Raw genomic sequence first — 14,139 nt, forward strand, 5'->3', positions numbered from 1 at the left:
AGTGGGTGCCCTAGATTTGAGTCCCAAGTCCACTGTTAATCAGTTGTATGACCTATAACTCTAAGCCTCTTAACTTCTATAAAAGAAATAATGATAATTCCTATTTCACACCAAAAGAAGTCACTTAAATTGTTTATTATAGTGCCAACATAATGTATTCTCAACTACTTATCAAAAAAAGGGAGATAAGTAAACGTACTGGTAGTATAACCATACTCAAAATAAAATGGGATGAACTGTTGATAAACACAACTTGGATGTCTCTCAAAAGCATTATGCTGAGTGAAAGAAGCCAAGGTCAAAAGGCTACATACTATATTATTCCATTTGTATGACATTCTTAAAGAGATAAAACTGTAATGATGGATAACTGATCAGTGGCTGCAGGGATATGAACTACGGAAAGAATGTGACTGTAAATGGAGAATACTAGGGACTTTTGAGGGATGGTGGAATTATTCTATATCCTGATTATGGTGGTGACTACACAAATGTATCCATGTTAAAATTCACAGAACTATATAACCCCCCCCCAAAAAGGGTCAATTTTACTTTATGATCATTTTAAACATAAAACAATTCTAAAAAATTTCAATATCCCAAAAATCCATTACTCTATTCCATAATCACGAGGAAAATAGACAAAATCATATTTAGGAACATTCAACGAAATACCAAACCAGTACTCTTCAGTGTCAAGGTAAAAAAAGACAAGGAACCACCACAGATTTTGAGAGGATTAGGGAAACAAGACAATTAAATGCAATGTAGATATATCCTGGATGGATCTTGTAACAGGAGACATTAGTAAAAAACAAAACAAACAAACAAACTATGAAAATCCTAATAAAGTTAATAGTATTGTACCAATATTAATTTCTTAGTTTCATTCATTGAACTGTGATGATGTAAGATGTTAACATTAGTGGAAGCTGGATGAAGAATATACATCGATTTTCTATAGTATGTATACAATTCTTCTGTATGTCTAAAAGCATTTGAAATAAATTTTAAAAATTTTAAGTGCCAGAATCTTTAAGAAAAAGTACAGTTTGCAGTAATTTCATAAAGCAAAAATACATTTTTTTCTCTTTCAAGAACAAACCAATGCCATCCTGCATATGTTCATTACCTTAGTATAAGCCTGATTAGCTAATGTAGATTTATACCTACACTAAGATCAAATATATAATCTGAAAGGGATAAAACAGGCTCTACGATAAATTACATGACTTATTAGCCATGCTTGTTCCAATGTATATGTTATGACTTTAAAAATCCTATCAATATTTGATTTCCCAAAGCGATCAGAGATAGCTGCTACTTGTGCTAGGCTTGGAAGTAAGTGGCCAGGGGAAGCCAAAGCTATAAACCAAAACCTGCCAGCTTGATGGAGTCTCGGATATGGTGCCAGCTTGCCGAATCTGTATCTTTAGGGGGAGGGCTCAGAAAAGGAACAATGGCCCTCACTCCATAGTAGAGGGAGACTTCTGCAGCTGAGATATCCCTCCCAATTTTTAAGTACTGCATGTGGGTGTGAGACCAGCCCATTCCACATCTTTACTCTTCTACCAGTGTCAATGTGACTACTTCTTTAATTCCCTAGTTGTAGGACTTCCATCTAGCCTGATTTCAAGCAGTTCTGAATGATGGTTGTTCTGTAGTTTTGTTGTAATTTTGGTATAGTTATGGGAAGACTCAAGTACCACATTTTCCTACACTACCATTTTGACTGGATCTGGTGGGACAAGTTTTAATTGAAGGACCTTGGCCATTTGTGGTAAAGTGGCATCAACATCAGATCTTCCTGGGAATAGTCCCTTGGCTCCTGAAATGGTTCCGGTATTCAAGTTCTGGTTATGTCCTGATCACTAAACAGGACAGGACCATTTTGAGCTGGTTCTGTGGTTACATAGCTACAAATGGAATTGCTGGATCATATGATAATTCTATCTCTAGAACTGCCATACTGTTTTCCATAGTAGCTGCACCATTTACATTTCCATGAATAGTACATAAGGGCCCCAATTTCTCCACATCCCTGCCAACACTTTTTATTTTCTGTTTTTTAATAATAGCCATCCTAATGAGAATGAGGTGATGGATTTGCTTTTACACACATTCTATGTTCTTTCTTTTTCCCACAGACATGTGGTAAAAATAGCCCTCTTAAAATATACTCTAAAAACTAACAAAAGACATTTGATAAGGTATTGAAAATGGAAAAAGAAGAAAGTCTGTCAAAGAGTATTTTAAGGGACAATAAAATTGCGACTGGAGTGAAATGGCAAAAAGAAAAATAAACAAGGGAAAACAAATAAAGGAAAGGCATTCCCACTCAAATCTTAAATTCCCTGATGCCAACTGCCTGCTTAGAGTTTTGAGTTACTTAAGCCTATGTTCTTTCTGCCTTACATCAGATTATTTTCCCTCAGCCCTGCCCCCATCTGTGTGCTGGGACTTTGACCGTAGTCAATGCCTTCCCATCATACTCTTCCTTTCTATTTAAGCTTTGCAACTGGGTCAATGCCTGCCCTATTCAGTGGGTGATTGAGTGGCAAGGCCCCATCCTTCCCAGTTAATAGGGTCATCTGTGTATCTCCACATAAGAAGGTATCAGTGATAAACACTGATGTTTGGATAGCTGGGGTAAAACTAGTCCCAATACGAACTTGAAAGCTTGAATTAATTAAATCCTGAAACAGATAAAAAGCTTCATACAAAGCAAGATATCAACACATCCTAAATCAGAAATATATCCTGGTCATGGTATTTTGAATCCAAAAGAAACTTTAACTCAACTAAAAGATTAAACTACAAATAAAGACTTAAAATTATCTAGAAGGACTCTCTGGATCTAGAAGTCATTAGCTAAGTACTTTTCCAGTGAGCTAAAATAAAGCCAAAAGAAAGAAAAAAAAGTTTTAGATCAAAGGTATTTATTTAATAATAAATAGTTTGTATTTAAAATTTTCTAAAAAATAATTAAAATTTGCACACACGCACCCAACACACAAGCAAAACTTATGGAATAGTTGTTACTACTTTGTCAAAATTCAAGTCATGTAAGCTGCAATTACTTTTCAAAGAACAAAAGGTTTTATATTTCCATTTGTGAAAATGAACCCAAGTGTGAAAAGTAAAGGGAATGCTAAGCACCATTAATCCTAAAACGCCATTCTAGCACAAAAGGCAGCCACTGTGTGATAACAAAGTTTCTTAAGTATAGGCTAAATATTAGACTAAAAATTTCTTTCTAAGTTCAATGGCATTTACAGATTTTTGTTGTTGTTGTTGTTGTTAATCCTTACTCTGGGATATTTTTTCCATTGCTTTTTAGAGAGAGTGGAAGGGAGGGTGGGGGAACAGAAGCGGGGGAAACATTAATGTAAAAGAGACATAGCGACTGGTTGCCTCCTGAACACAGTGGGGATTGAACCTGCAACCCAGGTACATGCCCTTGACCAGGAAACAAAACCATGACTCAGTGGTGCTTGGGCCGACGTGCTAACCATTGAACTACCGGCTAGGGCTACAGTTTAAAAACAATATAATATTGAAACCATTAAAGAAGGTTAGAAAACAAATATAACTCTAACTTTATTGGCTCCCAGTTCCAATATTTAGGAAAAAAGCAAATAGACAATGAAGTATTTTGAAAGTTACTTTGCTTAAATAATACCTAAATAATACTGTTTTTTATGTGGCAAAGCTTATGGGCCTACCTAAACATTTACATAATTCATAGTCTATTTAGCATAAAATTATACAATATACATCAAGTGAGAATATAAGATATAAATGAAGCAAAAAATAATTTAGAATAGTCACCCACAATCCCATACATTAACTTTGAAAAGGATATACCAAACATTCAAAGTATATTATCATGTTTGTCATGCTACATTTTTGAGAAAAACTCAGAAATATTTAAAATATGGAAGTAAAAGCCCTGTACTTGGAAAACTACAGGAGATTGAAAAAATAGATAGAGGAAGACATAAATAAATGTAAGAATATACCGTGTTCATGGATTGGTAGAACCAACATCATTAAAATGTCCATACCCAAAGCAATCTATAGATTCAATGCAATCCCCATTAAAATACCAACAGCATATTTCACAGACCTACAATAAACTCTCCAAAAATTCGTATGGAATAAAAAAAGAAAAAAAAAAAGACCCCAAATAGCCGCAGCAATCCTGAGAAAGAAGAACAAAGTTGGAGGGGTCACAATACCAGATATCAAGCTATGTTACAAAGCCACTATTCTCAAAACTGCCTGGTACTGGCACAAGAACAGACATATAGACCAATGGAACAGAACAGAGAACCTAGAAATCAACCCAAGCCATTATGCTCAATTAATATTTGACAAAGAAAGCAAGAGCATACAATGGAGTCAAGACAGTCTCTTCAATAAATGGTGCTGGGAAAATTGGACACATACATGCAAAAAAATGAAACTAGACCACCAACTTACATCACACACAAAAATAAACTCAAAATGGATAAAAGACGTAAACGGGAAACGATAAAAATCTTAGAGATTCCATAGGCAGCAAAACATCAGACATATGTCGTAGCAATATTTTTACCTAGGCTCCTAGGACATTGGAATCTAAGGAGAAAATACACAAATGGAATTACATCAAAATAAAAAGCTTCTGCACAGCAAAAGAAACCATCAACAAAACAAGAGAGCCCACTGCAAGGGAGAACACATTTGCCAATGCTATACCCAATAAGGGCCTAATCCAAAATTTATAGGGAACTCATACAACTTAACAAAAGGAAGGTAAACAATGCAATCAAAAAATGGGCAAAGGGCCTAAGTAGACACTTTTCGAAAGAGGACACACAGAAGGCCAAGAGACATATGAAAACATACTCAAAGTCACTAATCATCCGAGAGACGCAAATCAAAATGACAATGACATACCATCTCACACCTGTCAGAATGTCTATCATCAACAAATCGACAAGTGCTGCCGAGGATATGGAGAAAAAGGAACCCTCATGCACTACTGGTGGGAATGCAGACTGGTGCAGCCACTGTGAAAAACAATATGGAGTTTCCTCAAAAAATTAAAAATGAAACTCCCATTTGACCCAGTAATCCCACTTCTAGGAATATATCCCAAGAAATCAGAAACACCAATCAGAAAGGACATATGCACCCCTATGTTCATAGCAGCACAATTTACAGTAGCTAAGATTTGGAAACAGCCTAAGTGCCCATCAGCAGATGGGTGGATTAAAAAACTGTGGTACATCCACACAATGGAATACTATGCTGCTGTAAAAAAGAAAGAACTCTTACCATTCACAACAGCATGAATGGACCTGGAGAGCATTATGCTAAGTGAAATAAGCCAGTTGGAGAAAGATAAATATCACATGATTAAGAGATCAACCAAAGGACTTGTATGCATGCATATAAGCATAACCAATGAACACAGACAGTAGGGTGGGTGAGGGCATGTGCTGGGTGTTGGGAGTGGCCCCCCATATAAAGGAGATATATGTAATACTTTAAACAATAAAGAATTTAAATGAAAATAAATGAATAAATTAACATTATATTTGAAAAATCTCTCCATTACCAAAATGTAAAGGTCCTAAGGTGAAATATCACATAATTTAAGGGACTAGGAGTTCAGTGGATACTCATCCATTGTCTCCCTCAGCCTGGATATCACAATCAGAAAGAACATATAATTGCTGACATCAGAATGGTACTGCAGCCCATTTCTGCCTAACTGGTAACACAAATTTCAAATGCTAAATCCACACCCCTCCTGACACCTCTGGGAATACAAGTGCGCAAGTCACTTACGACATTAGGCTGTAAATACAGCTCATCTGTTGGGAAACTTTGTAGAACCATTTCCTGAATTGCAGAGAGCAAATAATTCTTTCACAATCACCATTTCATTTTTTTAAAAATACTTTTATTTATTGATTTCGGAGACAAAGGGAGGGGAGAAAGAGAAACATCAGTGATGAGAGAGAATCATTGATCAGCTGCCTCCCGCACCACCCCAGCGGGGATAGAGCCTCAACCTGGGCATGTGCTCTGACCGGGAATCAAACTGTGACCTCCTGGTTCATAGGTCACACTCAACGACTGAGACACACCAGCTAGGCTCACCATTTCATTTTGATTCAAGCTAGTTTATCAGTTTAATTTCTTAGCAAACTGCCCTTCTAATTAAATAACATATAATGAAATCTGAATTATTTACATAATTACAATTTGAGTTCATCAAAGCATGGAGGATTTCCTTTTTTATTTATTTATCTTTATTGTACAAACTGTTACAGATGTTTCCCTGGCCAGTTTGCTCAGTAGTTAGAACGTCAGCCCTCAGACTGAAGGGTTCCATGGTGGGTTCCATGGGTCAAGGGCATATACATATATCTCAGCTGCTGGCTCAATTCCTGGCCATCAGGGCAAATGCAGGAGGAAACCAATCTATGTGACAACGATTTCTCTTTCTCTTCGCCTCTCCCTGTCCCTTCACTCTCTCTAAAAATCAATGGATGAAAGAAGTATGCCATTTAAAAAACATCCTTGACTTTCTTTGTAATTTTTAAGCTATTGATTGTAGCTTAAAAATTCTGTTTACTTAAATGTCTCAGAAAACAAACTAATTTCAACTTTCCCTTTAATGAACATAACTACATATACCAATGTTGAAGAACCATAAACAGTTCTAAAATAGTGAGTTTCAAATGAATGAAGGTGTATTATAATTTTGAGGGGTTTAGTTCTAAATTATATTGTCCACAGGGTGGCAAGATCACAGTCTTAACTTTGTCTCTGGATTCAATGTACAATTACAGTGTTCAAAAAGCCACATACATATACACACAGGTGAGCAATAAAAATTTACTGTCTGACCAACGCGAGGAAGGAAAATTGCCTGTGCTCTAAAAATAAAAATCTATGCTTTATAATTTCCCTATTTCTTTTAGGAGTGTTTATTTCCTGACATCTTAAATTTTTCTTAAATGTATCTCCTTTGATCCTTTCTATTTTGCTGCAACTACCTTATTTAGGAAGATATTGAAAGTAAGAAGAGCTATTAGATTATTACTGTACTACAGGAGACCCTGACTTTAGTTGAGGCCTAACCCAGGGAGAATGAGAGCAAGAATAGGAATAGGAAGATGGGAGAGGACACCACAGACAAAACCCTTCCACCCTTCAGTTCATCCTGCACACTACCACCAAATTAATTTATTAAAACACTTATCATATTACCAGAAATCCCTTCTCCTAGCTAAGTAAATTCCTTATCTGCAAATTCAAGGACCTTCATAATTAGAATCTTCCAAAATCTTCTATCTAAATGCTCTGAAAGAGTCAAGGGGATTTGTAAAATAAACTTCATTGTGAATGAACCTTGCAACTTCCTGGCTTTCATTCATTCAAATATTTTCTAAATACTCACGGGGTTCCAAGCACTGTTCCAAGTGCTAATGATACTGAGGGGCACGAGTCAACGCCCCTGCTCCAAAGTTATACTCCTGACTGGACAGTCTTGGATAGAGAACTTATTAGTAGAAAGGAAATAAGCCCCCAGACATTGCCAGCTCTCTGTTTCCCAAGTGTGGGCCATTGGAAGAACACGAGGGATTGGGGGATGACAAAAAGACACCAGAGATCTGCCAGCACTAACATTATCTGCTATAGACCCTAAGCTATTTTGCAGCCATATTTCCCATTCCTACATTAATTGTTCCCTCCCTCAGTTCAGCCAAAATATGCTATGCTAGGAACTGTTAATGTGCCTCTGGCTCCTGCCTCACCTCCCACCATACCATCTCCACCAGCTAAAGGCTAACCTGACTTCAAAGCCCACTTCAAATGCTGCTTTCTAAGAGACCCTTCCCCATTCCCTTCACACAAATCCAGATATTTTGGAGACCTTCAAACTCTTGTAACCAACCCTTAACTTAGTCCCATCTGAGCATTTATCCCACAATGCACTGTATCATAATTAAAATACCTGTATATTTTAACCTCTTTTGGCAGCTATTTAATAAGCACTTGCTACAGTCATGAACTATCTAGAAGCTACAGTGGCAGTACTAAATTATTCCATATTTATTTTTAAATATTTAATATCCAAATGGTAAATGTAAAATGTAGAGACAAATATTCTATATGCTTTTTATTGCTTTAATCTTTTTCAAGTTTTATTGAGATATACTTTACATACCATAAAGTTCTCCCATTCAAAGAGAATTCAAATGTTTTTAGTATGTTTACAGAATCAAGCAGCCATCCCATCTAATTTTAATCACACTAAAAAGAAATCTTGTCCCTACATTAGCAGTCACTTCCCATCCTTCTATTCTGGCCCCTCACCCCCAATCCTAGATAGTCAAAATCTATCTTCTTTCTCTATAGATTTGCTATTCCAGAAATTTTATTTAAATGATACCATACAAGATGTGGTATAAGGGTCCCAACATCTGTATTGTTTGAATCTTATAGAATAAGAATAATCTCACCATACTTACCTCATGGAATTTATATCCCAGTGGAATAACATAAGAAATAAACATGAAGAGAAATAAACATGTCACCTTTAGATAATAATAAAAAGGAAGGGGCCAAATATATGGTGACAGAAGATGATCTGACTTTGGGTGGTGAGCACACAATGCAATATGTTGAACATGTACCACAAAAGTGTACACTTAAAACTTACATAATCTTATTAACCAATACTACCCCAATAAATAAAGTAAAATAAAATAAGAAAAAGGAGAAAATAAAACAGGGTAAACTAAACAGAAAGTAAACAAGAACAAAAGGGAGTCTCTAGGTAGGGTGGTCAGAAAAGACCAATCTGAGAAGATAATGTTGACCTAAGATGTGAAGAGCTGGAGGGGGAATATTCCAGGCAATGGAAACAGCAAAAAATAAAACTGAGAAAAGAGTAAGTCTGGCAAGTTCAAGGAACAAAAGGAAGTCAGTGTGACTAAAGTATAATGAAGAGGCAGAGAAGTTAGGAGATGAAGTTGGGGAGGTAAGCAGAGGCCAGATAATCTTGGACCTCAGAGACCATAAGTAAGCTCTTTGGATTGTAAAATGCAATCATTTTGAATACCTTATATTTCTTTAAATACAGGTGTCCATCTATGCAAACACTTGTTGAACTTTTACCTATCTTCTAACTACAACTAATAATAGTAAATATTAAAGAGACTACTTGGGTAAATCCATGGCATTTAATTAGTTATCACTTTATTTTATGGTCCAAGACAAAGCACCTAAAACATGAGTACCAATGGTGTTTTGGTAGTCCTGCATATGAATCACAAGCATATGAACACATCTTTATACATTTATTATCTAGTCTGAACCAAGTAAGGTGTATGCCTTACTGACAGTAACTAGCAGCTTTGTCTTAGAATATTAAGGTCATTTTCAAAAAAGCAAGCCAATAAAAACATAGTTGCAATCAATTTCATAATTTAAATCTAGGTTTCATTTTTTTCATTGAATTCTAATTAACTGACTGCTTTTCTCCACTCTACTAATTAAAAATATTCAATTGCTAAACATAAAACCTATGGACACAAAATATTCTACATGTTCTTACATTGTTTTAATCTTTTAAAACAAGCATTTTCACATATTACTGCTACATTTGGTTTTTTCAAAGAGACAAAAATGTTCTTAAAACTCTAGAGACATAAATGTCATCTTTGATAAAAGAACATGTTATCTAGTCCCAACTTCATCTCCATGGCTCTGCCTCCAGGCACTGTGTGCTCCTGCAGAACCAGACTACTTACCAGTCTCATACTTGTTCCCTCACCTCAGCTTTTTGATTCACATTCCCCACTTGGAGAAATCCAACCAGTTCTTCAAGGTCCAGGGCAAACATTCTCTCTTCAATGTCTCTTTTCCAGTCCTCTTCCCTGAGTAGAACTGATATCTCACCTCTGCTTCCACAACTCAGATGCAGCCTTACTGGGTGCTACCTGGCACCCAACTACATGAGTCTGCATCCTGGACAGAAACCGAACTACTCCCTTCAGCATACCCTCACAAGTGGACAAACATCGTAAAGCTTTTTGAATCAGTGGATGCTCAGTAAAAGCCACATCGACTTTAGCACCATTTGGTACAATATGATACCAAGTCATTACGAAATGCAAGGTCAAGAATTAAGCCCTAGAGAGAACCAAGATGGTGGCATAGGTAAACACCAGAAATTGCTGCCTCCCACAACTTCAAAAATACAACTAAAAGACAAAACGGACACCATCCAGAACCACAGGAAGGCTGGCTGAGTGGAAATTCTACAACTAGAAGGAAAGAGAAAAGCACACTGAGACTCAGAGGAGGTGCGGTGGGGAAGTAAAGTGCAGAGGTACGGAGGTGCACGCGGCAAGGGCTGGCAACCGAGGACTCGGCTGTCTTTTTGAATCAGGAGGGAGTAACAAGCTCCTGACTGCTCTGAACTCCAGTTCCGGGAAGTCTCTGGGGACCCAGACTCATACGGGGAGAAACTGGACTGTCTGGCAGTGGGCAGAACTCGGAACTCAAGGGCGGCTTTCTCTCAGAGGTGCTTGCAGCGATTACCAGGACACTGAGACACGGGGGCCTCTTAGGGCAGAACTGAGGATCAGCCATAGCTGTTTGCTCCACCCTGTTGATTCCCTGAGACCCCGCCCCACCCAAGCTGCATGCAGAGGCTTTTGCGTATGAATGCCCTGGCCCTTTGCAATCTGAAAATTACCTAACAAACTGCAGCTGGGCCAGACAGACCCAGAACTTCCAAGAGAAGGCCCAAGGCCCCATAGCAGCTTGCATTGCTTCACAGCTGGGCCTCATCTGGGCACCTCCAAACCCCCAAAAAGGAAGGGGAATCTGCAGATCTCTTCGTAGCTCCTGCTGGGTAGCCTCAGGCAGAGGCTAAATTAGCACCTCCTTAGATCCAAGAGCCAGTGTACCCAGTGGTCAGAGTGGGACCATCCAGATTACAACTCCTCAGATCCATAAGGGACACACTCAGGGGGCAGACTCAGTGAGCACCAAAGCCCCACTGAAGCAAGTCTTGCCCCAGAAGGGTGTCTCCAGCACAGAAGCTCTCCCACTGCAGACACAGCTGATTCTCACTGCCAATTGGCCTGGAGGTCAATTCCTCCCAGTGATACCTACAACAATCAAGGCTTAACCACAACAATACTGTGCACAAAGCCCACAAAGGGGTGCACGAAGAGTGTCCACCTCAGGTAATTGGGGAGGCTGAGCCACTGGGCCCTATAGGACACCTAGCACAGAAAGCCACTCTACCAACACAGGGAAGCATAAAAAATGCGGAGACAAAGAAACAGGTCACAAATGACAGAAATGGAGGAAAGCAAACGACTGGATATAGAGTTCAAAACCACGGTTATAAGTTTTTTCAAGAATTTTCTAGAAACCGCCGATAAATTTAGTGAGACCCTGGAGGATATGAAAAAAGACCAACTAGAAATTAAGCATACACTGACTGAAATAAAGAATAATATACAGAGATCCAACAGCAGACAAGAGGATTGCAAGAATCAAGTCAAAGATTTGAAATACAAAGAAGCAAAAAAAAAACCCAACCAGAAAAACAAAAAGAAAAAAAAATCCAAAAATGTGAAGATAGTGTAAGGAGCCTCTGGGACAACTTCAAGCGCACCAACATCTGAATTATAGGGGTGCCAGAAGAAGAGAAAGAGCAAGATATTGAAAACCTATTTGAAGAAATAATGACAGAAAACTTACCCTACCTGGTGAAAGAAATAGACTTACAAGTCCAGGATGCACAGAGAACCCCAAACAAAAAGAATCCAAAGAGGACCACACCAAGACACATCATAATTAAAATACCAAGAGCAAAAGACAAAGAAAGAATCTTAAAAGCAGCAAGAGAAAAACAGTTAGTTACCTACAAGGGAGTACCCATACGACTGTCAGCTGATTTCTCAATAGGAACTATGCAGGCAAGAAATATTCAAAGTGATGAATAGCAAGAACCTACAACCAAGATTACTTTATCCAGCAAAGCTATCATTCAGAATTGAAGGTCAGATAAAGAGCTTCACAGATAAGAAAAAGCTAAAGGAGTTCATCACCACCAAACCAGTATTATATGAAATGCTGAAAGGTATTATTTAAGAAGAGGAAGAAGAAGAAAAAGGTAAAGATACAAATTATGAACAACAAATACATATCTATCAACAACTGTATCTAAAAATCAAGTGAATAAATAATCTGATGAACAGTATGAACTGGTGATTGTAATAGAATCAGGGACATAGAAAGGGAGTGGACTGACTATTCTTGGGGGGAAAGGGGTGTGGGGGATGTGGGAAGAGACTGGACAAAAATCGTACACCTATGGATGAGGACAGTGGGAGGGGTAAGGGCAGAGGGTGGTGTGGGAACTGGGTGGAGGAGAGCTATGGGGGGAAAAAAGAGGAACAAATGTAATAATCTGAACAATAAAGATTTAATTTAAAAAAAAAGAATTAAGCCCTATTTGGAGATAATTAAGGCAGAGCAGTCTTCACTTCCTTCCAAGTTTGGACATAATTTTTTAGTAAATGGTTCTTAATCATCACACAATCCCACTATTTAAATGAAACTTTTCCACTCTCATAACCTATTTGAGAACTGTTCAACAAAGTGTGTGAGTGTTATGTATTATCAAGAATTGATGGCTCTAAACCCAGAGCACAGAAAAGGCGAAAGATCTACACAAGTCATACAGCTCATCACAAGGGCTAAAACATAATTCCATTCATATTCTATCCACTACCTCCTAACACGAAGGACCTGAGTGAACACCAGTAACTTTCAAAAGTATCTAATTATGCTTGGTATAGAGTAAACGTTCAAATATTTGAGTTAATAGAGATAATTTAAGATATCTCTAGTTGTGGCAGTTTATGTACAATGGAGACATCATTAATCCTTAATCACGCAGATCATATTGACAGACTATTTCAAAGCGTACTCAGAACCAAAACTTCTGTTCTTGGGAAGGGCACGGACCAGAAACCCTCCATCAGAGCCGCTTTTCCCTGCTTCGTTCATTCCCAGGGCCACAACAGACTAAACGTTATATAGCTCACCCCATTTTCTAATTTCAGCTTGCATTTAAGATAACGCTTTTGTTTCACTTACAGCTCACATGCTTCTGACACAGCTGCCCCTTCTTCGAAATAAACACAAGGCTTCTATATTTAAAAATACAGTGAAACTTTGTTAAAGCATCCCCTTCCCAGTCTCGGGCCAACGTTCTCTCCCAAGCCCCGCCTCCGCCCGCGGTTATCTATCATCGGCGCCCCAGGCGCTGTACTCCTTGGAAAGTCAGTTTTCTTTTTAAAACACATCTCATCGCAGTGGTATTTTTCTTCGCAGCTCGTGTGTGTGTGTGTGTGTGTGTGTGTGTGTGTGTGTGTGTGTGTGTGTAGTTCTTTAAAGGAGGGGAAATAAAAGATTCCCTTTCCCAGGCCAAAGAATCGGAGGGGCTGTGAACTGCAGCCCGTGCCCCGAGATCTAAGTTGGGACAAACTCGCCGGCCAGCCTCGGGCTCGGGCTCCGCGGGAGACCCCGGCGGCTGCGCGGCGGGTTCCACGGCGACTGGCAGCCGCGCTGACAGGAACAAGCTCGCCGCGGGCACCGCCCGCCCCAGGCGAGCGCCCCCCGGGAGGCTGCTTTGTGCCGGGAAGGGGTGTCGTTACCCCCCGTGATGAGTTTACGTGGGCTCCTAGCTGGGCGCGGCTCCCCGACCGGCCGAGGGCCGGGGCGAACACGCCCCGCGTCGCTCGGGACGGTCGGAAGGGGGCGGCCGAGGAGGCTGTGGGTCTGAGAGGCGCGCGGGGCGGAGGTGAGGCGAGGCCGGAATTCACCGTCCACCTCCCGAGCATCTGGGAAAGGACGGCTAGGGACCGGAGCGGCGGGAGGGCAGCCCCAAGGAAAGTGAAACTCCTTCCCGCCGGTTCAGCCCCGCCGGGAGGTGAGGGAGCCGAGCGCACTCGCTCTGCAGCCCGCCCGGCGCAGCACTCGTGACTCCCGCAGCCCAGCCCAGCCCAGGGCACGGCGCAAGTAGCAAGCACACTGTCTCCT

The sequence above is a fragment of the Myotis lucifugus genome, unplaced genomic scaffold, assembly GCF_000147115.1.
Source record: "Myotis lucifugus unplaced genomic scaffold, Myoluc2.0 scaffold_7, whole genome shotgun sequence".
Lineage (NCBI taxonomy): Eukaryota > Metazoa > Chordata > Mammalia > Chiroptera > Vespertilionidae > Myotis > Myotis lucifugus.